The sequence below is a fragment of the Aquarana catesbeiana genome, linkage group LG01 (assembly GCF_042186555.1).
Source record: "Aquarana catesbeiana isolate 2022-GZ linkage group LG01, ASM4218655v1, whole genome shotgun sequence".
Taxonomy (NCBI): Eukaryota; Metazoa; Chordata; class Amphibia; order Anura; family Ranidae; genus Aquarana; species Aquarana catesbeiana.
Window position 1 is genome coordinate 902,493,894 of NC_133324.1, and position 22,745 is coordinate 902,516,638.

Here is a 22,745-nt window from a genome sequence, read left to right on the forward strand (position 1 = left end):
AAGGGGATGGACTGGCCAAGCATGTCTCCAGACCTAAACCCTATTAAGCATCTGTGGGGCATCCTCAAATGGAAGGTGGAGGAGCGCAAGGTCTCTAACATCCACCAGCTCCGTGATGTTGTCATGGAGGAGTGGAAAGGACTCCAGTGGCAACCTGTGAAGCTCTGGTGAACTCCATGCCCAAGAGGGTTAAGGCAGTGCTGGAAAATAATGGTGGCCACACAAAATTTTGACACTTTGGGCCCAATTTGGACCTTTTCACTTAGGGGTGTACTCACTTTTGTTGCCAGCGGTTTAGACATTAATGGCTGTGTGTTGAGTTATTTTGAGGGGGCAGCAAATTTACACTGTTATACAAACTGTACACTTACTACTTTACATTGTAGCAAAGTGTCATTTCTTCAGTGTTGTCACATGAAAAGATATAATAAAACATTTACAAAAATGTGAAGGGTGTACTGACTTTTGTGAGATACTGTATACAGTATATGTACAGCTGGGCAACTCTATACAACTGTATATACCCAGGTATAGGTATACAACACTACCAGGACTCCTATTGAGTTAATTTGCTAATGTTGTTATGTTTGTATATTGGATATATTACAATTGCTAATCATCATGTAAAGCTTACATTAATTGGGCCCTTACCCTGGGTTCACACTAGTGAGATGCAGGAACCGGCGTGATTCCAGCAGCGGTTCCCGCATCGCTCCTCTCACACAGGCAGTTCACACTGCCTTGTGTGAACCGCTGTGGATGTCATTAACCCCTGTTTAGTTCACAGATCGCAGTGCAAACTCGCACAGGAATCAGATCGCATAGGTGAGAACACCCATGCGATCCGATTCTAGTGCAGGGAAAAACCAATCCCTGCACTATTTTCTGTGCGAATCCAATGCGAGTTCAGCCATACAAACGTATGGCTGAACTCGCATTGCTCAGATATCGCATGTGATCGGCACCTGTAGTGCAGGTGCGAATCACATGCGATCTCTGAGATTGCGTTAGTGTGAACCCAGGCTAAGACTTTTTTTAGGTGTTTTGCTTCAGGTAACAAAATGCTCAGATGTGAACAGGTGCCATTGAAATGAATGGGATTTTTCTTGTTGGGCGATTTTCTGGAGTTTTTTTTAAGTGTTTTATGAGCGTTTTATGAGCTGAAAACGCTCAGGTGTGAATGCAGCCTCAGTGTTTGTAATGTTCTAGTAAACCACAATCAGATATTTTACCATACTAATGACAGACACCAACTTACAAGTTTTATTGCTTTTATTGATATATTTTTCAACAGAAAGACAAATGAAGGTATTACAATGCATTCTAGATGGAAAACATCAAATCAAATATAGCAAACATAAAAGCGAGACTGAAAATGCCTCAAGAGGAAATTAAAGATTTAATGAGCACGAGAAAATAACTAAAATATATTTTTCTTTACACATATTTAAAATGTATGTCTGCTTTTAAAGTGGATCTACTGTACAAATGTGAAACTTTTTTTTTTATTGATTTTACAGTTTGGATAAAAAAAAAATCGAAATTGCACTTAAAGTTTCTAATGCGCATGCCATTTATGAAGGATAAGATATAACAATTTCCTCTTATTTCTCTGTATGTATTGGCAAAAAAAAACTATTGCACTGAACTGCATGCGACTACGAAGAACCAATCAGAAGTCTGTCATGCATACTGGTTATTTTTTTCAATTTAAAGCAAGGTTCTCAGAGGCCAACCGAGAAAAGCTTTGTGTTAATAATTGTGCTGCTCGCATTCTCATGGATACATATATAGCTAGAGTATCCTAAAAATATAAAACATAATTCAGAGTTTACAATGAATATATTATGCTATTTAAGAAAGCTGATCTAAAAACCCACTTTACATGTAAAAGAATGCAGTTAAAATATATTATCAAAGCAGTAGAATATTACATTTTAACAATGGTAATTTGCAATTTGTAAAAAAGATTTTGGTTTTGATGATCCTATTAGGCAGTCTCATCAAATTAGTGAACATAATATTAAATATGATTTATTCTTAAGATCAAAAACTTTTTTTTTTCCTGGCTTTACTTTAGCGCTTTACTCTTATGCCCCGTACACACAGTCGGACTTTGTTCGGACATTCCGACAACAAAATCCTAGGATTTTTTCCGATGCATGTTGGCTCAAACTTGTCTTGCATACTCACGGTCACACAAAGTTGTCGGAAAATCCGATCGTTCTAAACGTGGTACGTTGGGACTATAAACGGGGCAGTGGCCAATAGCTTTCATCCCTTTATTTATTCTGAGCATGCGTGGCACTTTGTCCATCGGATTTGAGTACACACGATCGGAATTTCCGACAACGGATTTTGTTGTCGGAAAATTTTATATCCTGCTCTCAAACTTTGTGTGTCGGAAAATCCGATGGAAAATGTGTGATGGAGCCCACACACGGTCAGAATTTCCGACAACAAGGTCCTATCACACATTTTCCATCGGAAAATCCGACCGTGTGTACGGGGCATTACAGTTTCCATTTTAGAGATCTGGTTAGGCACTTTGAATACAATGAATGTTCACTCTACTTTGAAGATAGGTGAAGTTTTAGTGTTAGGAATAGAAAGTTAGTACATTCTTGTGATTTCCTCTAACCAGTAGCACAGGGGGAAGATTTTTAGAGAGAATTTCCACCCATGCCATATAAAGATGATCGGATACTGTTCCTTTTCTTGCAATGGGAAGGCTCCTGTCAATAGGAAAAAAACAAGCATATTGATCAATAATACACCTCTAACATTAATATTACATAGAGAAGTACTATTGAATTTAGCCAATAGATCTTCTAGATTAGAACAAAACAGTAAACTGCAGTTTTAAGGGCTTGTTACATCTTCCATTAAAATGTACCTTCTGGGATGAATGGTAACATTTGTAAAACATGTAAAAAATGTGCCTCTTAAAGCGATTGTAAAGCTTTGTTTTTTTTTTTTTTTTAAATAACAAACATGTCATACTTACCTCCACTGTGCAGTTTGTTTTGCACAGAGTGACCCCGATCCTCGACTTCTGGGGTCCCCCGGCGGCGCTGGTAGCTCCTCCCCGCCAGGGCCGGACTGGGAATAAAAACCAGCCCTGGAAATAATTTCATACCAGCCCCATAGTATTTTTATACCAGCCCAACCGCATAATGTCTTTATTTTCTTGTTCACAAAAGGGAAAACCATGCATTTTAAAGCACATTTGAAGAGTGTATTATATATAGATAAGAGAGACATGGCTTTTACAAACAGCAGCAATTTTTTTCAAGGCAAAAACTTATGCCATTTACTGGCACATTTTTTATTGACACTGCAAAAAAAAGGTGCCGTAAATGGCAGTTTTCAGTGCAAATATCAATATTTAAGCTATAACTGCTATTAGCAATGTATTAAGTTAAACAAAAGTCAAAAACCATATTTCTCCTCTTACATGAAAGTCAGATTAATATAACCCAACACAGAGTTCTCCCATACATCAGGAGGATTCCCCTTTACAGTGCAAGGGAACTCTGACATAAAGGGGAACATTGCAGATCATGATCTAAGCAGGAACTCTGATATAAAAGGGGGGCACTGGTGACCAGAGACCCCACTTATATCAGAGTCCACTGCATTCCCCTTTACATCAGAGTCCCCCCTTGCACTGTAAGGTGGAATCATGCAGACTATGATGTAAAGGGGAACTCTGGGAATGTGGGGAGGACTCTGGTGACCAGAGAGTACCTTCCGCAGAAAGAAAACACTAAAGTAAGGGGGTTTACTGATATAAGGGGGAAACCTATATATCAGTGCCCCCTTACAATATTGTATTGACCCCTCCCCCCCTCAGGTAGGCCTGGTGGCGCTGTCACTGACCTCCTCTCAGGTGCACCTTACAGGGCTCAGTCAGTCGGCTCCAGCTCGGTGGCTCTGGTTTTACCCCATAGTTTCCTCTCCACAGTCCATACATGTCTGACTTCTCCCATGACCCCCATCCCTGAGGCAATCCCACTCTTGACTCCTCTCCAGACTGCAGACGTGATATAAGACAAGAGATGGTCAGAGGCTGCGGATGGTACAGGGGAGGTCAGAGGCTGCGGATGGTACAGGGGAGGTCAGAGGCTGCGGATGGTACAGGGGAGGTCAGAGGCTGCGGATGGTACAGGGGAGGTCAGAGGCTGCGGATGGTACAGGGGAGGTCAGAGGCTGCGGATGGTACAGGGGGGGTCAGAGGCTGCGGATGGTACAGGGGAGGTCAGAGGCTGCGGATGGTACAGGGGAGGTCAGAGGCTGCGGATGGTACAGGGGAGGTCAGAGGCTGCGGATGGTACAGGGGAGGTCAGAGGCTGCAGATGGTACAGGGGAGGTCAGAGGCTGCGGATGGTACAGGGGAGGTCAGAGGCTGCGGATGGTACAGGGGAGGTCAGAGGCTGCAGGGGGGGCAGGAGGTCAGAGGCTGCAGGGGGGGGACAGGAGGTCAGAGGCTGCAGGGGGGGACAGGTCAGAGGCTGCAGGGGGGGCAGGAGGTCAGAGGCTGCAGGGGGGGCAGGAGGTCAGAGGCTGCAGGGGGGGGCAGGAGGTCAGAGGCTGCAGGGGGGGGCAGGAGGTCAGAGGCTGCAGGGGGGGGCAGGAGGTCAGAGGCTGCAGGGGGGGCAGGAGGTCAGAGGCTGCAGGGGGGGCAGGAGGTCAGAGGCTGCAGGGGGGGCAGGAGGTCAGAGGCTGCAGGGGGGCAGGAGGTCAGAGGCTGCAGGGGGGGCAGGAGGTCAGAGGCTGCAGGGGGGGGCAGGAGGTCAGAGGCTGCAGGGGGGGGCAGGAGGTCAGAGGCTGCAGGGGGGGGGCAGGAGGTCAGAGGCTCCAGGGGGGGGGCAGGAGGTCAGAGGCTGCAGGGGGGGGCAGGAGGTCAGAGGCTGCAGGGGGGGGGGCAGGAGGTCAGAGGCTGCAGGGGGGGCAGGAGGTCAGAGGCTGCAGGGGGGGGGGCAGGAGGTCTGACTTCTCCCATGACCCCCATCCCTGAGGCAATCCCACTCTTGACTCCTCTCCAGACTGCAGACGTGATATAAGACAAGAGATGGTCAGAGGCTGCGGATGGTACAGGGGAGGTCAGAGGCTGCGGATGGTACAGGGGAGGTCAGAGGCTGCGGATGGTACAGGGGAGGTCAGAGGCTGCGGATGGTACAGGGGGGGTCAGAGGCTGCGGATGGTACAGGGGAGGTCAGAGGCTGCGGATGGTACAGGGGGGGTCAGAGGCTGCGGATGGTACAGGGGAGGTCAGAGGCTGCGGATGGTACAGGGGAGGTCAGAGGCTGCGGATGGTACAGGGGAGGTCAGAGGCTGCGGATGGTACAGGGGAGGTCAGAGGCTGCGGATGGTACAGGGGAGGTCAGAGGCTGCGGATGGTACAGGGGAGGTCAGAGGCTGCGGATGGTACAGGGGAGGTCAGAGGCTGCAGGGGGGGGCAGGAGGTCAGAGGCTGCAGGGGGGGACAGGAGGTCAGAGGCTGCAGGGGGGGACAGGTCAGAGGCTGCAGGGGGGGACAGGTCAGAGGCTGCAGGGGGGGCAGGAGGTCAGAGGCTGCAGGGGGGGCAGGAGGTCAGAGGCTGCAGGGGGGGGCAGGAGGTCAGAGGCTGCAGGGGGGGGCAGGAGGTCAGAGGCTGCAGGGGGGGCAGGAGGTCAGAGGCTGCAGGGGGGGCAGGAGGTCAGAGGCTGCAGGGGGGGGGGCAGGAGGTCAGAGGCTGCAGGGGGGGGCAGGAGGTCAGAGGCTGCAGGGGGGGGCAGGAGGTCAGAGGCTGCAGGGGGGGCAGGAGGTCAGAGGCTGCAGGGGGGGGCAGGAGGTCAGAGGCTGCAGGGGGGGGCAGGAGGTCAGAGGCTGCAGGGGGGGCAGAAGGTCAGAGGCTGCAGGGGGGGGCAGGAGGTCAGAGGCTGCAGGGGGGGGCAGGAGGTCAGAGGCTGCAGGGGGGGGCAGGAGGTCAGAGGCTGCAGTGGGGGGCAGGAGGTCAGAGGCTGCAGTGGGGGGCAGGAGGTCAGAGGCTGCAGTGGGAGTAGGAGGTCAGAGGCTGCAGGGGGAGTAGGAGGAAGAGGCCACCAGACAAGTACTCGCTGCGGTACTTTTAAAAATGGCGCCGCTCGGCGCCATCGTCACTGCGCATGCGCCCGCACTTCCGAGAATTGGCGAGTGTATACGGACTTTCCCGAGCACGGCTAGCTCGGGAAAGCCCGTACACACTTCGAAGAATAGCGCTAGCGCATGCGCAGTTGCATGTCAGCCTGGCGGCCCCGCGGCCATGTTTCTTTCAGGCGCCGCTGCCCTCACAGCGGCACCAGGGGCAGCCAGACAGCCGGCCCACCGGGGGATTTCCCGGTATCCCGGTAGGCCAGTCCGGCCCTGCTCCCCGCATCGTATAACCCCCTTGGAGGAGCGTTCTCCCGGGACGGGGGTTACCTTGCGGGCACGCTCCCGAGTCCAGCATTTGTGCCCATAGATGCAGAATGCCCGACTCAGCCCCACCCCCCCAGTGCCCGCGTCATTGGATTTGATTGACAGCAGCGGGAGCCAATGGCTGCGCTGCTATCAATCTATCCAATCAAGAGCTGAGACAACAGTCAGAGGGGAAGAGCGTGTCTCCGGCTGGGGATTTATGGGGCTCAGGTGAGTAGAAGGGGGGGGGGGCTGGGGGCCGGTCAGTGACAGAAGTTTTTTCACCTTAATGCATAGGATGCATTAAGGTGAAAAAACACGAGGGTTTACAACCCCTTTAAGTACAGGGTTAAAGGGGTTGTAAAGTCTCAAGTTTTTTCACCTTAATGCATTCTATGCACTAAGGTGAAAAATCTTCTGTGCTGCAGCTGTCCCCAGAGCCCCCCCCTTTTTCTTACCTGAACCCGACTGTTCCAGCGACCAGCACGAGCCCAGCAGCTCCAGACGCTGTCTTCATCCTCATTGAATAGATTGATAGCAGCGGGAGCCATTGGTGCCATCCTGCTGTCTGTGTCAATGGATGCATCAGCAGGACTCGTGAGCGCGCCTGCACGGGTGCCCCCAGGGAAAGTGTCTCTCCGTAGGGGCACCCGATGAAGAGGAGGAGCCTATAGCGCCCACGGGGCACCCCAGAAGAGGAGGATCAGAGCAGCTGCTCTGTGCAAAACCCTAGCACAGAGCAGGTAAGTATAACATGTTTGTTGTTTAAAAAAAAAAACCAAAAAACCTTTACAATCATTTTAAATGTCATTTTAATGTATAGAATTTGGATGATAGCTTTGGTTTTGGCTGTAGATTTTCTAACCCCTCTCCTTTCTGTCCAAAATTAGAAAAAAGTTTAGTTATATTTTAAACTATTAAAGTGATCCTTCCTACCTTCAAATTTTTCTTTAACCATATTAGAGAATAGAAACTACTTATGCAGTACGCAAAATCTTTTGTGAAAATGCCTCAATGCTCAGACATTTGCACCACTCCCACTATGGTATAATCAACTTATTTTATTCCCTGCTACCCTTTGCTGCTCTCCCACTGCATCTGACATCATTCTCCCCCCACCTGTCGCAATACTGTGGGAGCTGGTGATGACTTTGACAGGTAGCACAACCAGATCCAAAGGGTAGGTAGGCACATAGAACCCCCTCAGTAAGTGATTGACAGCATTGTCACCCTCAGGAATGATGTTAAGCTACAAGGATGTACTGATTCTTGCAGGTAGTTCTACACACTGCCTGCACACAGTGGGGTTGATTTACTAAAGGAAAAGGGCCAAAAGACCGTGCACATTGCAAAGTGCAATTGTACTCTGCAAGTGCAGTTGCTCCAGAGCTTAGTAAATGAGGGGAAGCTCCATCATCCAATCACGTGCAAGCAAAAATGCTGTTTTTTCAATTTTCCTTGCACTTCATTGGGTATTCTTCGCAAAGTGAAGCTTTGCCTCATTTACTCAGCTAATTGTTTAGTTTGTATGTAGCCATAACACAGAGTGTTGCTGTGTCCAGAGGGCACGTTTAGCCGCCTCTGGATGCAGAAAACTATGAGCCACCCAAACCGCAAAAAAAAAAATATTAAAAGCCAGGAGCTACAAATACTGCAGCTGCTGACTTTTAATAAATGGCCACTTACCTGTCCCAGGGTCCAGCGATGTCTGCAGGTGACGCCGAGAACCCTCTCGGTTCTCGGCAGCTGCTGCCGCCATCCTAGGTGAGGGAATCAGGAAGTGAAGCGTTGCGGCTTCACTTCCCAGTTCCCTACTGCGCATGCGCGAGTCGCGCTGCGCATCATAAGTGGTCCCCGCTATCTCCTGGGACCTGTGTGTTTCCCAGGAGACAGCGCGAAGGGACAGGAAGAGGCATAGACTCCCATGGGAGTCTATGCCGGAAGTGGGTGCAAATACCTGTCTTAGACATGTATCTGCACCCTCCTCCCCCCTGAAAGGTGCCAAATGTGACACCGGAGGGGGGGAGGGTTCTGAAAAGCGGAAGTTCCATTTTTGTGTGGAAATCCGCTTTAACTACTTCAGTTTGCAAGAAGCTGCTAGGAAATAAATAATGTGAGTTAAATATGTAGATTTTCAAAGATATGGCAGTAGGCTTAGAAACATTAGGGTTTCTTTTAGGGACGCACCAATACCAGCTTTTTAAGACCAAGCACAAGTATCGATACTTTTTCTCAAGTACTTACCAATACTAATTACCGATACCTATTTTTGGTGTCATGTGACACTAGGGCTCGGTCACACCATACATGCATGAAAACTGATGGGAAAACCACATAGATTTCACTTGCCGAGACATCAGTTTCACATCAGTTTCCATGTGTGTTTCAGTGAGTTTTTACAGCCTGTTTACATATGAGTGGGCCGGCTGCAGTGCGATTTGAAAAAATCCTGTGTGATTTCAGTCCGGTTCAGGTGCGATTTCTAATCTCATACACTACAATTCACATTGGAATCACCTGAACCTCTGAACGAAATTGCATAGGACCAAGCTTTGAAATCGCACTGCAAACCAGCCGGCACATATGTAAACCGAGTCTGACGGTATCGATTTTAGTATTGGAGCATTTGTACAAGTACTTGTGCAAATGCTTAGTATCGGCCCTGATACCAATATCGGTACCAGTATCGGTGCAACGCTAGTTTATTTAAATACTGTTGTTGCCTAAACTACCAAGTCTTTACACCTATAAAATAATAAATGCTATTAACCCCCCTGGCGGTATTCCCGAGGGGTGGAATTTCGGGGTGGAATTTCAGAACCAAAAGCGGTATCCCCGGGCCAGACTCTGGATTGCATCGCAGGATCCAGGAAGAGCTTACTTACCTTGTCCCCAGGATCCTGCGATGTCTCCCCGCAGTGTGAGCGGCTCGTCCTCCGCTCGATTCATCACAGAGCCGGGCTCCGTTCCCTGCGAGCATTGTGACGCACGGGGACGGAGAACGGCGCCAAATTCAAAAAGTGAAACACACACAATACATACAGTACTGTACACTGTAATCTTACAGATTACATTGCTGTATGAAATTATTTCACCTCCCTTTTGTCCCTAGTGGTCTGTCCAGTGCCCTGCATGCAGTTTTATATTATAAAAACTGTTCTTTCTGCCTGGAAACTGGAGATTGTCCATAGCAACCAAAACCGTCCCTTTACATCAAAAGGGGTTGTAGACCAGTTAGAAAACAGTGATAATAAATCAGAATCACTCGCAGAATTGAGCGATAGTGATTTCTGGGTAGCTCCGTCATCAAACACTGAAAAGTAATGACAGCGACAATTCTGCAACTGAGCAAATTTCAGTGTTTTTGATTTGATTACATTATTGAATAATTATTATTATTATTATTATTATTATTATTATTATTATTTGGTATAATTATTTATAGTTATTTATTATATTATAATTTATGATTTTGTGTTTCAAACTTTATCATACCCGGGATGTCTACTAAACTCTTGTTTGGACAGATTTAAGTGAGTTATTCCTAAGAATTACAGGCCTACATTATAAAACGCCAAATTTCCATGCAAAACAATTGTACCGTTTTCAGCATCAAAAATCTGAAATAATCATACCGCCAGGGAGGTTAAAGCCAAATACCATTTCTCTGTTTCAACTTTCTTTTAGGCCCCTTTCACACATGCGGACCGTTCATTTCATCAGTTCAGTCACGTCAAAACGGATGAAGTATTCATCCGTTTTTCATCCGTGCTCATCTATTTTTTTTACATACACTACCAATGAAAAAACGGATGAAAAACAGGCCGTTCATTGGTTTACATCTGTTTTTCGTCTGATCCGTTTTTTTAAAATGGATGAACAATAGGGCTTTCAAACGGATGTTGACGGAAGCTGATGAAGACGGATGAAAATAGATGATCATCTGTTGTCATCCGTTTTTCCATAGGAATGCATTGATGTCTGTTTTCCATCCGTCAATGGATGGATGAAATATGGACGAACAGTCCGCATGTGTGAAAGGGGCCTAAAACTTAGACCTCTAAATTCTCAAACTTGTGTGTGCTTTGATGACTGAAGACTGAGACTATTAGAACCAAATATATCATACTTAAAATCAGGGGCGTCACTAGGGGGTGGCTTTTGGGGCTATAGCCCCGAATCTGGGGCCAATAGCCCCGAGTCTCTGCAGGGGTCCCCAAGGGGAGGGGAGGCTCTCTGGGAGGCTCTCTGGGGACCCTTATGTAAGTGGGGGGCTCTCTGGGTACCCTGATGCAAGGGAGAGGCTCTCTGGGGACCCTAATGTAAGGGGGGCTCTCTATGAACCCTGTTGTAAGTGGGGGACCCTCTGGGTACCCTGATGAAAGGGGGAGGCTCTCTGAGGACTCTGATGTAAGGAGGAGGCTCTCTGGGGAACCTGATGTAAGTGGGGGGCTCTCTGGGGATATATATACACACACACATATATTACTGTATATACATGTGTATGCTCGCCCAAGTGTATGACTTTCTTTACTACGCTGCTATGGGCTCTAGCCCCAGATTTTTTGTAGACCTACAGTAGCAACGCCCCTGCTTACAATACAATGAGGTTTGCAGATCTGGAATGTTCTTGCAGAAGTTCATTAAAGGTAATGTAAACCCAATGTCAATAGGTCCATTTACTGCAGCAGAAGACTTTTAGGATGGGATCTTGCTGCCCATAGTATTGTACTACATAATCTGGTTACAGTAAAGGAACAGCAGAGCTCAGAAGAATCTTAGGTGTTTTGCATATCTAAGTGTTTGTTCATACCATAATGTGTTATAATGCACATAATGACTTTCATTATAACACTGGCTACTGCAATGCATGGTAACACATTGTATATGTGTGGAGCGTTGCAACACAAAGTTAATATGCCCAATGCAAATCTAAAATATGTTGACAGCCCAATTATCTTAAAAGGAAGCACAATAATTCGTAAGATGCAGCACATTTTATTACGGTGTGACTTGTCCCAAAATCATAACCCATCTACAGAACTGCCAGGTTTATTTTGTTTCAATAGTTAGCAACCAACATGGGCCGATAAGAAATACACACAATTTTAAAAATCAGCTTCACCTGCTGCTTTTGCCATGTCTAAACTGGATTCTCATTAAAAAAAATTTGGAGCTACAGTGATGAGATATCCCCAAAAGAATTCCTAGTTCAACGCAGTTGTTGCAATCTTTACATAATGTAGAACAAATAACCAAAGAGGACTGCTGCATGAGAGTAACACATTTGTTTTCCCACTCTACAGGACTCTGGTCCGGCCTCACCTGGAGTATGCTGTACAGTTCTGGGCACCAGTCCTCAGGAAGGATGTGCTGGAACTAGAGAGAGTCCAAGGGCAACAAAACTAATAAAGGGACTGGAGGATCTTAGTTATGAGGAAAGGTTGCGAGCACTGAATTTGTTCTCTCTGGAGAAGAGATGCTTGAGAGGGGATATGATTTCAATTTAAAAATACCATATTGGTGACCCCACAATAGCGATAAAACTTTAACGCAAAAGGGAATTTAATAAAACACGTGGCCATTCACTAAAACTAGAAGAAAATCGGTTTAACCTTAAACTGCGTAGAGGGTTCTTTACTGTAAGAGCGCAAGGATGTGGAATTCCCTTCCACAGGTGGTGGTCTCAGCGGGGGGGGGGGGGCGGGGGGCATCGATAATTTCAAAAAACTATTAGATAAGCGCCTGATCGACCACAACATACAGGGATATACAATGTAATAATGACATATCACACACATAGGTTGGACTTGATGGACCTGTGTCTTTTTTTTCAACCTCCCTACTATGTAACTATGTATATATCTTTAAAGTTATGGCCATGTAGAACACAGGGATAATGGGGTCTACAAGAGAAATCTAAAACATGAGTTGACTTTGTATAAAATGTCTAAAAATACCCTTTCTACATGAGCAAAGACTCCTGGTGATGGTAGAGTTCAGCATAGTATTGGTAGGATATGACAACAGTAAGATAAGTTTGTGATTTTAGAGTTAAAGCAGATCTTCACCCTCCAATTCATCATCCCTCCTCTCCACCCCTCCTCCAGTTCTCTGGCAATTAAGGATCTTTTTTTTTCTTTACCTTTTTTTTTTTAGTGAAATTGTTTGGCCCCGGCCCCCTATGCATGCCATTCTCCTAGGCGAATGATGTGCACTGTCTTCCCTTTTTTTCCAAGGATATGCATTTCACACATCCCAGGAGGCAAAGCATTTCATGTAGTAAAAGAGGAGGGGGGCAGGTCTAGCAGGCCGTCATCAAGAGATGTGCCTGCTGAATTCAGAACAGATAGCAGCCTCTCAATGATGTCACAGCAAAACATGGCGGCATGGGACCGAGTCCTGCCAGAAGGAAGGAGGATCCTCGCTGGACCCACTGTGTGGGTGAGCATCTAAACTGGGCAGAACTCACTACCATGAAGGTAGGGGTCTAAAAAAAAAAGATGGGGGGGGGGGGTAAAACCACTTTATAATATGAGTTATTTTAAAATGAAGAGTGCTTTACCCATGCAGGACAAACTACCAGGTTCATTTAATTGCCAGTCCCCCCACTCACCTTTTGTTTGCGCCCCTTACATTGCATGCAGCTGGTAATGTCACCGACACATGCACTCTGAAGGGACTGCATACCCGTGCCACTCCTTTTATTGTCTTTCTGTAGTATGCTGATATCCTGTTTTAATGCTAATTAGCTCAATCTTAGCTCTACCCTGACAAGGCTATTTTTACCTACCTCACTTATATGCCGCCATATGCTTTATGTCAAAGAGCATTGAATCTGCATTCATAAAAACAAAACGGACAATATATAACTGTCCTGAAAAATTATTATAAAGTGCCTTGAAAAATAATGCATTGCAGCTGTTGCAGCAGCAACTTAGCAAAAAAATAAAGAGGAACAAAAAAATAAAAATATATAACTCCTCTCCCATATTAGTGATCAACAGGTGAACAGGATCACTGTCACTAAAAATTCACAAGTCGGATACAAAAAAAATAGTTAAAAAAAAAAAAGAGAGAAGGGGCGTGGCCCGACTTTGCATGGCGTAGGACGCATCTTCCCGGAGCTCCGACGAATAATCCTGATTAATGGCTAATCCTTTGACTCTACACCGAGATATTGCTCCCAAACTGTCTCAGAAGGCACCCGCTATCTCTTGTGGTCATGTCTCCCACAAACAGTCAAAAATCAGCAACAGCCAAGCTGGCGCAGTATCGCCGTCAGGAAGGTGAGGAGGGAGAGGCCGATGGCGGCGCTGAGAAGGCGGGAGGAGAGCGGGGAACAGGGGACACAGACAGGCTGCTGGAAGCTATTACTTTGTGCCGCACTTCCCTCACCGCACAGATCGAGGAAGTCAAAATGGACATTTCATTAATAAGACAAGACTTCCAGAAACTTCGTGATCGGGTCAGGGAGACTGAGACCCGCATAAGTGAAGTGGAAGATGCCCTCCCACCATTACAAGCTGAGTCAGAACACGTGCAACGCCAGATTAACCAGATTCTTGCCAAACAGGACGAAATGGAGAATCGCCTAAGAAGATGCAACATCCGCCTCATCGGTCTCCCAGAGGGGGCAGAGGGTAAGGACCCGACAACATTCCTGGAGCAGTTATTAATCAGCACTTATGGGCGCGAGGCCTTCTCCCCCCGTACTGGTGGTTGAGCGAGCACACCGCATACCAACGAGACCCCCCCCCGCAGGGCGCTCCCCCACGCACCTTTATCGCAAAACTGTTGAATTACAAGGAAAGGGATGCCGCCCTGCGATTGGCGAGGGAGAAGGGAAACATCCTTATTGGAAACATTAAGGTCGCAATTTTCCCCCGACTTTTCTGCGGAGATACAGAAAAGGCGTCAGGGATTCATGGAGGCTAAACGACAATTGCGCACTCACCACCTAAAATACTCCATGTTATTCCCAGCACGCCTGCGAGTGGAGAGCGGAGGGAAGGTATTATTTTTTGAAGATCCACGCGAGGTCATTGCCTGGTTGGAACGTAAAGCGGCACCTGACAGGAGTGAATAATGGAGCTCCAGAAGAGACATACGGTGAGATAATGTCTCCCCCCCCTTTTTTCCTGTGCCGCCGGACTGTTCAGTTATACTCTATGGCATATTGTCGGAAGGGCTTATTAGACATCAGCGTTACAAGGACACTTTCCATATACACTGTTCTGAAGCCAGGATTACAGACAGGAAAATCTTTTGAATGTCGGCTAGGAAACTAACTAATCCTCAAATGTGAGTTCAAACTATTGGGTTTTTTTTTTTTTTTTTTTTACTCCCTTTGAGGTGGTTGTTCTTTCCTACACTCCTTTGTTGATAACTTTTTCCGGGGTTATGGGAACATGTCGATTCTACGGAACGCACATGCAGTGCAGCGAGTTTTTGCCCCATTTTCCGCTGGGAACTACCACCATGCATACAGAAGGGGAAACTGGGATGATTCACCGTTGAGCATTAACACATTCTCAAGATGGACATCTTGGCACCCCTTAGTACAGAGGGAATTGACCCACCAAATTTGCCCAACTCGACGGATGAAACTGATCTGTGTGTTTTTTGTTTTTGTTTTTTTCATCTTATTATTTTTTTTCTCAATCCACTGATACTGACTTTCCCAGTTGGAAGTTCTCAGTTGTTAAGGGACTATACCCACACCAGTTGGGGAAGGTGCAGGGTAAGGAGGGGGGTGGGGGGAATGTTATTATGGGTAAAACTAATGGTTATTGCTGTGTGGACACAGGTTTCTATTAAACGATGTATAATTTTGAACAGATACGGGCATATTATGTCACATACACAATTGGTAATGCTATTTGTACGCGGGAAGGTCTCGGTGAGCTGGTCCATGGGGAACTTGGGTCCCGCTTTGCCCGACATGTACAATAATACAGATAACCTCATATGGCGTGGGTAAAATTTCTTACTTGGAACGTGAGAAAATAAAGCGCACGGCAGCCTTCACGTTCCTTAAGAAACAAAGAGCTGATGTGATAGTATTGGTGGAGACACATGCGGAAGGCAGACTACAGATGGCCCTTCGCCGTCCATGGATTGGATGGGCGTTTCACTCGGTGCACACATCCCATTCTAGGGAAGTATCAGTGCTCATAGCAAAATCAGTGCAATTTGAACTCTGTGAGGCATGCACTGATCCACAGGGTAGATATGTGTTCCTATCCACTAAATTATATGGAGAGCCATTTCTTATTATGGCCTTTTATGTACCCCCTCCATTCTCTCTATCACTCATTATGGAAGGGCTCTCATTTATGATTAAACACCCTATGATACAGGCTGTCTGCCTAGGGGATTTTAACACCACATTAAATGCATCCCTTGATAGGCTTAGACCCCCATCATTGACCACTGGACAGACTGGAAGTACTAAATTCTCTAAACTCATCTCCTCTATTCATTTAATAGATACCTGGAGACATAAGTTCCCGCAAGTACGTGAGTAGTCTTGCTTTTCTACCACCCACAACTCTATGTCCCGTATCGATCTTATTCTTATATCCCAACAACTTACACCTAGACTACTAGAAGGGAAGTTTGGCCCCAGACTACTTTCAGACCATAGCTCATATTCAGTAGTAATTAGCATACCCCTTAATAGACCCCCACAGACCTAGCGATTGAATCCATTCTGGTTGTCTTTGCTGCCGGAGGATGATACACTTACCACCGAGTGGGAACGGTTCTTTCTGGAAAATAACCATTCTGCCTCTGTTCAGGCAGTGTGGGACTCATTTAAGCTACACTTACGTGCAACCTTAATCTCCCGCATAAACCAGATAAAGGCAGACTCCACAGTAGCCTTTGACAAGGCGGTAGTGGAACTTTCCTCCTCAGAGCAAGCTTATGTCACTGACCCCTCTTTATCAAATGCTAATGCGCTTAAACTACAGGAGAGAGTAGTGTCCCAATTACAATATGAAAAAGCCAGACAAACTATTTTTCACTAAACGGAAACAATTCGAGCATGGGGAGAAGGCCGGTAGACTTCTTGCTTAACTAGCGCATAGTGAAGACCGACCCCCAGTTGTCATTACTCTACATGGCCATGGGGGACAACAGATTACAGACCCCTCTACTGTAACCTCCAAATTTAGAGAATTTTTTAATAATCTGTACAGCTCTACAGTCTCAGGGGATACGGCACACATGGATCAATTTCTTGACAAAATTTCACTCCCCCAACTCTGAGGATCAGATTGACCTCCTTGAAGCACCCCTTACCTCAGAGGAAATAGCAATTGCTATTGCAAGTTTTGCCAGATCCAAATCCCCAGGATCAGATGGATTGCCAATCGAATTTTACTCACAATTCAGTGAATTACTCATACCGAAACTATTAACCCTCTATAATAATCTTTTTGAAACCCTACTATTGCCACCTTCTATGAGAGAGGCCACAATAGTCCTAATACCCAAACCTGGCAAAGACCCAGGATATCCAGAATCCTATCGTCCTATATCCTTATTGCAAGTAGACATCAAAATACTAGCTAAACTACTCTCCTTGCGCTTAAATCAAGTAATACTCTCTCTGATACATACAGACCAGGCGGGGTTCATGCCAGGCCGTAACACTTCCTTCAACCTTAGAAAATTATTCATTAATTTACAGGCCACACATGACAATGTGGGAACTCGAGTGGTGGTGACATTAGACACAGCCAAAGCGTTCGATTCGGTAGAGTGGAGATATCTGTGGAGGTGCCTGGAGGGATACGGCTTTGGGCCCAAGTTCATCAGATAGGTTCAATTACTATACCAACACCCAAAAGCTAGGGTGGTGGCGAATGGCTGGCCGTCCCAGATGTTTGACCTCAACAGGGGCAAGAGACAGGGCTGCCCATTATCCCCACTCCTATACATTGGCCGCGGAACCCCTTGCTGTGTCCATCCGTGCAAATCCTGAGATCAGAGGGCTGATAGTCGGACAATTAACGGAAAAAATTAGTCTCTATGCTGATGATACTTTGCTTTATTTGGCTGACTAAGGCCCCTCCCTTCACAACGCCCTCCAAACGATCGAGGGGTTTGGGAAGTTTTCCGGTCTGAAGATCAATTGGGAGAAGTCTCAGATCCCCAGCAAAACTGCCCCCATCATATTGCCATCAAAACTGCCCCATAAAAATTGTCCCCATCAAAACTGCCCCATCATATTGCCACCATCAAAACTGCCCCCATTAAAACTGACCCATCATATTGCCACCTTTAAAACTGCTCCATTAAAATTGTCCCCATCAAAACTGCCCCATCATATTGCCACCATCAAAACTGCCCCATCAGAATTGCCCCATCAGAATTGCCCTATCAAAACTGCCCCATCATATTGCCACCATCAAAACTGCCCCATCATAATTGCCCCATCAAAACTGCCCCATCATATTCCTCTATTATAAATCAGTACATGATGTGTCTGTCCCCTCCCCCGGGCTCTGTAATCAGAGCTGAGATTCTCCAGCCACCTCCCCCCTGTGTATAACAGAAGCTTTGGTAACCATGGCAACAAAAGCAACACAGTACACTCTAACAGCTAAAATTTCCTGAAATGACCACTAAACAAACAGCTTTTTCACAAAAACTGTAAAAGATATCAAACTGAAAAGATATAGCTGAATATTTTGTGAACATTTTAAAGTTTGGCGTCTGTAGGTGAAAGTATGAAGGAGCTGAAACTTTTGGGAGCGGAAGAAGATTTTAAGGATCTGAAGCATGGTTTAATTGACTTCAATGTTAAAAAAAAGTGTTAAAAAGCGTAATATTTTAAAAAGTATAAATAGTAGAAAAAAAGTTGAAAAAGTCCCATCATCAGCTGAAAGAGACGAACATTTTAATAGTTGAATGGTTTTAATAGCTAAAAGTATGCAGAAGTTACGTAGAGCCAAAAAAGTACGGAATAATAAAGAAATAAAGAAATAAAAATAAATAAATCGAATAACAATAGTGGGACTGCTAAAGCATTCCCACTAATAAATAAAATTGAATAATAGTGGGACTGCTAAAGCAGTCCCACTAATTAAAAATAAATAAAAACGAATAACAATAGTGGGACTGCTGAAGCAGTCCCACTAATTAACAGATGCACAATGGCACATATATGTAAAATTTGTAGATATTGTGTGCTGGATCCAGCCAATGTTGCAAAAAAAAAAAAAAAAAAATAGAGTAGAATATGTCAGTTATATTAATGCAGAATGATTTGTGATTGTACAACACAACAGAATATGTCAGAGGAGGTGAATTGCACCTGGAAGGGAATTTGAACTAATTTGCATAACTGTCACATCTGCTATCCAGTAATATTGCAGAGATTTTGCTAACTTGCATAATAACTGCCACCCAGGAGCAGAGTTGGTTTCCATAGCAACGGCTCTGCAGTGATGATGTCATAGTGAGCCCTACCTGGTAAATAGCTGCTCACTGATGCCACTCACACTTCTAACTAGAAGCTTGCAGAGTACAGACGTGTTTTCAGTTTCTCTATTTTAGAGTTGGTGAATTATTAATTCTGTTATATAGAACATTATATAATATATATTATTAGAAGGAGGAAAAAAGCGGTTTGTTTATTTCCAATTTAAAAAGAAATTTAAAAAATGGTGAGACAGATCCGTAAGCGGAAGGAGCCTTTTGCTCCAAACTCCCAGAGGCAACTTAGGGAATCTAAGGAGGAGGAAGAAGAAGTCAGCAGAGTTGAGGACACCTGCTGTTCAACATCTAATATTTCAGATATGAGCACCCGAAAGAGGAGCAGAGAGGAAGTATCTGATAGCACTAGAGAAGGACAGGACTCTGTGGAGGGGAATGGTGCAACCCCAAGGAAGCAGAGCAAATATGACAGCGCTGCAGAGACAGGACAGAGCGCTGCACAGCAGAGAGGAAAGAAGAGGAAATATACTGAAGAGCCTGAATGTGAGAGTCCTGTGACCAAGAAGAGGAAAGTACAGAGCTCTTCAGAGGAGGATCCTGAGACTACAAGGAAGCAGAGCAGATTTTACACTGCCAGAGAGACAGTACACAGCTCTGCAGAAGAGAAAAGCTCCAGGAAGAGGAAATTTCCTGCAGAGACTGAATGTGAGAGTCCTGTGGTGAAGCGGAAAGTACAGAGCTCTTCAGAGGAGGATCCTGAGACTACAAGGAAGCAGAGCAGATTTTACACTGCCAGAGAGACAGTACACAGCTCTGCAGAAGAGAAAATCTCCAGGAAGAGGAAATTTTCTGCAGAGACTGAATGTGAGAGTCCTGTGGTGAAGAGGAAAGTACAGAGCTCTTCAGAGGAGGATGGTGAGACGCCAAGCAGATCTTACACTGATAGAGAGACAGTACAGCAATCTACAGAACAGAGAGGTGAGAAGAGGAAATCTACTGAAGAGCCTGAATGTGAGAGTCCTATGACGAAGAAAGGAAGAACAGACAAAGCAGGTAAGTGTTATAATGACAGATTTAAATATAGTACATGGGTGGGGGGGGGGGGGCATTTCTCCATCAACTTCAACATTAGATAAAACTGAATTCAAACAGTGGAGATTTGCTTTGTTATCGGGAAGATTTAGAAATGCTAAAGTGTAACTCTGGCCAGAATGAAAAATGACATACATGATACAGGCTGACAGTAGACCGCAGGCTTTCCTGAGTCCCACCTGTAACATAGTTTATCACCTGGTGATCTGGCCAGTCTGTGGTTCAGCTTCTTTTAACAGACCAAGCTGTCCAGCAAAGATGACAGTTGAAAGCAGGAAGGGGGTAAAGGGAACCTGTAAAAACAATACAGCGGCTCCAATTGCTGACCTGTTCTTAATGGCTCATGCTCCAGGCCTGATATCATAATCCTGGCTTCCTATCAGGTCAGAAATAGAGAGTTATTTATCGGAGTATAACACGCACCGGCGTATAACACGCACCCCAAGTTTAGGAGGGCATTTTAAGGAAAAAAACATACATTTAAATGCCCATCAATGCAGCCTTATCAGTGTCCATCTGCAGCCTTGCCTATCATTGCAGAATGATCAGTGTCCATTTGCAGCCTTGCCCAGTGCTGTTTGCAGCCTTGCCCAGTGCCGTTTGCAGCATGTAACTGTTTAAATTTGCCGCCGCCGAGATAGACAGAGCCTGTGTACTCGGCTCCTCTCGTCTCGCAGTCCCGCCCAGCTCCTATGATGGACATAACACAGGTCCAATGGAGAGACTGCGAGCCGAGCTGAGTACACAGTACACTCGGCTCGGTCTCTTTCAGCAGCGCTCGCTCCTCATCCTCTCAGAGACAGCAGGGAGGCGGGGCGGCGTGACTGCGAGCGGAGCCGAGCACTCGGCTCGGTTTTTTTCCGGCGATGCTTGGTCTTTTTCGGCTCACAGACAGCGGGGATCAGCGTATAACACGCACCCACGATTTTCCCGTGATTTTAAAAAAGTGCGTCTTATATGCCGATAAATACGGTATTTCTAATCCTGTCATGAAGAGTGGTGCGATGGAAGTCAGATCCAAAGTATACCAGGGAGGGGCGCTGTCTGAATAGAATCTGATTTCCCCTGTGCCAGAGGAATTAGTTGTTGATTTGACATTCGTTTAACTGATTAAATGCAAAACAGAATGATCAGTTATAGCTGTGAGATTTTTTTTGTTTGTTGTACTGTTTTAGCAGTTCTTTCTGTTTGAGCCTTCAATTGCCAATAGACATAAGTTCAATAACATGATTGGTGACGGGGTAATAAATGTAATTTCTTCCTTTCTCTAGAAGTTAGCGGGACGACATTGACTCACAGCACAAGAAGGAAAGAATGTGGAACGGCCTCCCTGGGTCTGAAGAACTTCATCTTCCATAAGATACTTGGAGAAGGAGGCTTTGGGAAGGTAAGTGATCAAAGATAACTACTAAGGAAACCATAAACACTGAGGGGGACGAAGACACAATATGACCCTCCTCACAGAAGACTGTACACCATGTGCAGCATAGACATGTACACTCTGCCAAGTCAGCGGGGGGGGGCTGAAGTACTGAGAGACTATCTGTACACCCTTACTCCCCACCACTGCAAGGTTTAACCACTTGCCGACCGCCGCATCTACATATACGTCCTAACTTTGGCGGCTGATATCGTTGTTATGGCAGCAGCTAGCTGCCATAACCCCGGTATCCCCGTTTTCGGCTGGCGGTCGGCTACAAGATAAAAGTGGTCTCTGCAGCGGATTTGCCGCGAGATCACTTTTATCGATGGCGGGAGAGGGCCCCCCTCCCGCCATGATCCGGTGCCCTCTGCTGCTTACCAGAGCCGTCGGCAGCGGCGGAGGTGATCGCGTCTTTTCCCTAGCTGTGCATGGAGATGAGTGAGGGGAAGATGGCACCCACCCGTCTCCATGACACTGCAGGGCGGAAGCAACGTCAAGAAGTCACTTCCGCCCATACGTCTTAAAGCCACATTTTTTCAATGTCATTTTTTTAAATGCCTTTTTTTTTTTTTTTTTTGCATTTTAGGGCCCTTTCACACTGGGGCGGGCGTCGGCATCGGCGGTAAAGCGCCGCTATTGTAAGCGGCGCTTTACTGTCGGTATGCGTCCGCTAGCGGGGCGGTTTTACCCCCAGCTAGCGGCCGAGAAATGGTTAAAAACCACCGCAAAGCGCCTCTGCAGAGGCGCTTTGCTGGCGGTATAGCCGCGCCGTCCCATTGATTTCAATGGGCAGGAGCGGTGAAGGAGCGGTATACACTCCGCTCCTTCACCGCTCCGAAGATGCTGCTAACAGGACTTTTTTTACCGTCCTGCCAGCGCATCGCTCCAGTGTGAAAGCCCTCGGGGCTTTCACACTGGAATGAAAGCAGCGGCACTTTCGGGTCGGTAATAATAGCGCCTGCAAACCGCCCAAGTGTGAAAGGGCCCTAAGTGTAAATATGAGATCTGAGGTCTTTTTGACCCCAGATCTCATATTTAAGAGGACCTGTCATGCTTTTTTATATTACAAGAGATGTTTACCTTCCTTGTAATAGGAATAAGGAACACAGTAAATACAGTATATCACCTTATTCATTATCCCCAAGCTACAATGAGCAACTAACCCTTGTAGTGCAGAGGGTGACTCTACTGCAAGGGAACAATTTAATGGGGAGTGTCACACTGTGCTTGGCAGTGCAGCAACCAGTCAGAATCCACCTTGTCCCACTTCTGCAGAGTGAATTCTGATTGGTTGCTCCGGGTTATGACACTTATGAATCAGCCTCCTGTGGTGAATAAGGCTGATGGAGTCTCTCCGTG

The 22,745-nt window shown here is 46.2% G+C and overlaps 1 protein-coding gene across 1 annotated transcript in view; it reads left to right on the forward strand.

Annotated features, from left to right (window-relative positions):
- LOC141125501 (protein kinase C delta type-like) overlaps positions 1 to 22,745 on the forward strand; it is a 37,310-nt gene that overhangs the window by 9,121 nt on the left and 5,444 nt on the right. The window contains exon 2 of the mRNA XM_073612307.1: positions 21,235 to 21,350. The gene's annotated coding sequence lies outside the window, so the exon portion shown is untranslated. The remainder of the gene's footprint in view (positions 1 to 21,234; positions 21,351 to 22,745) is intronic.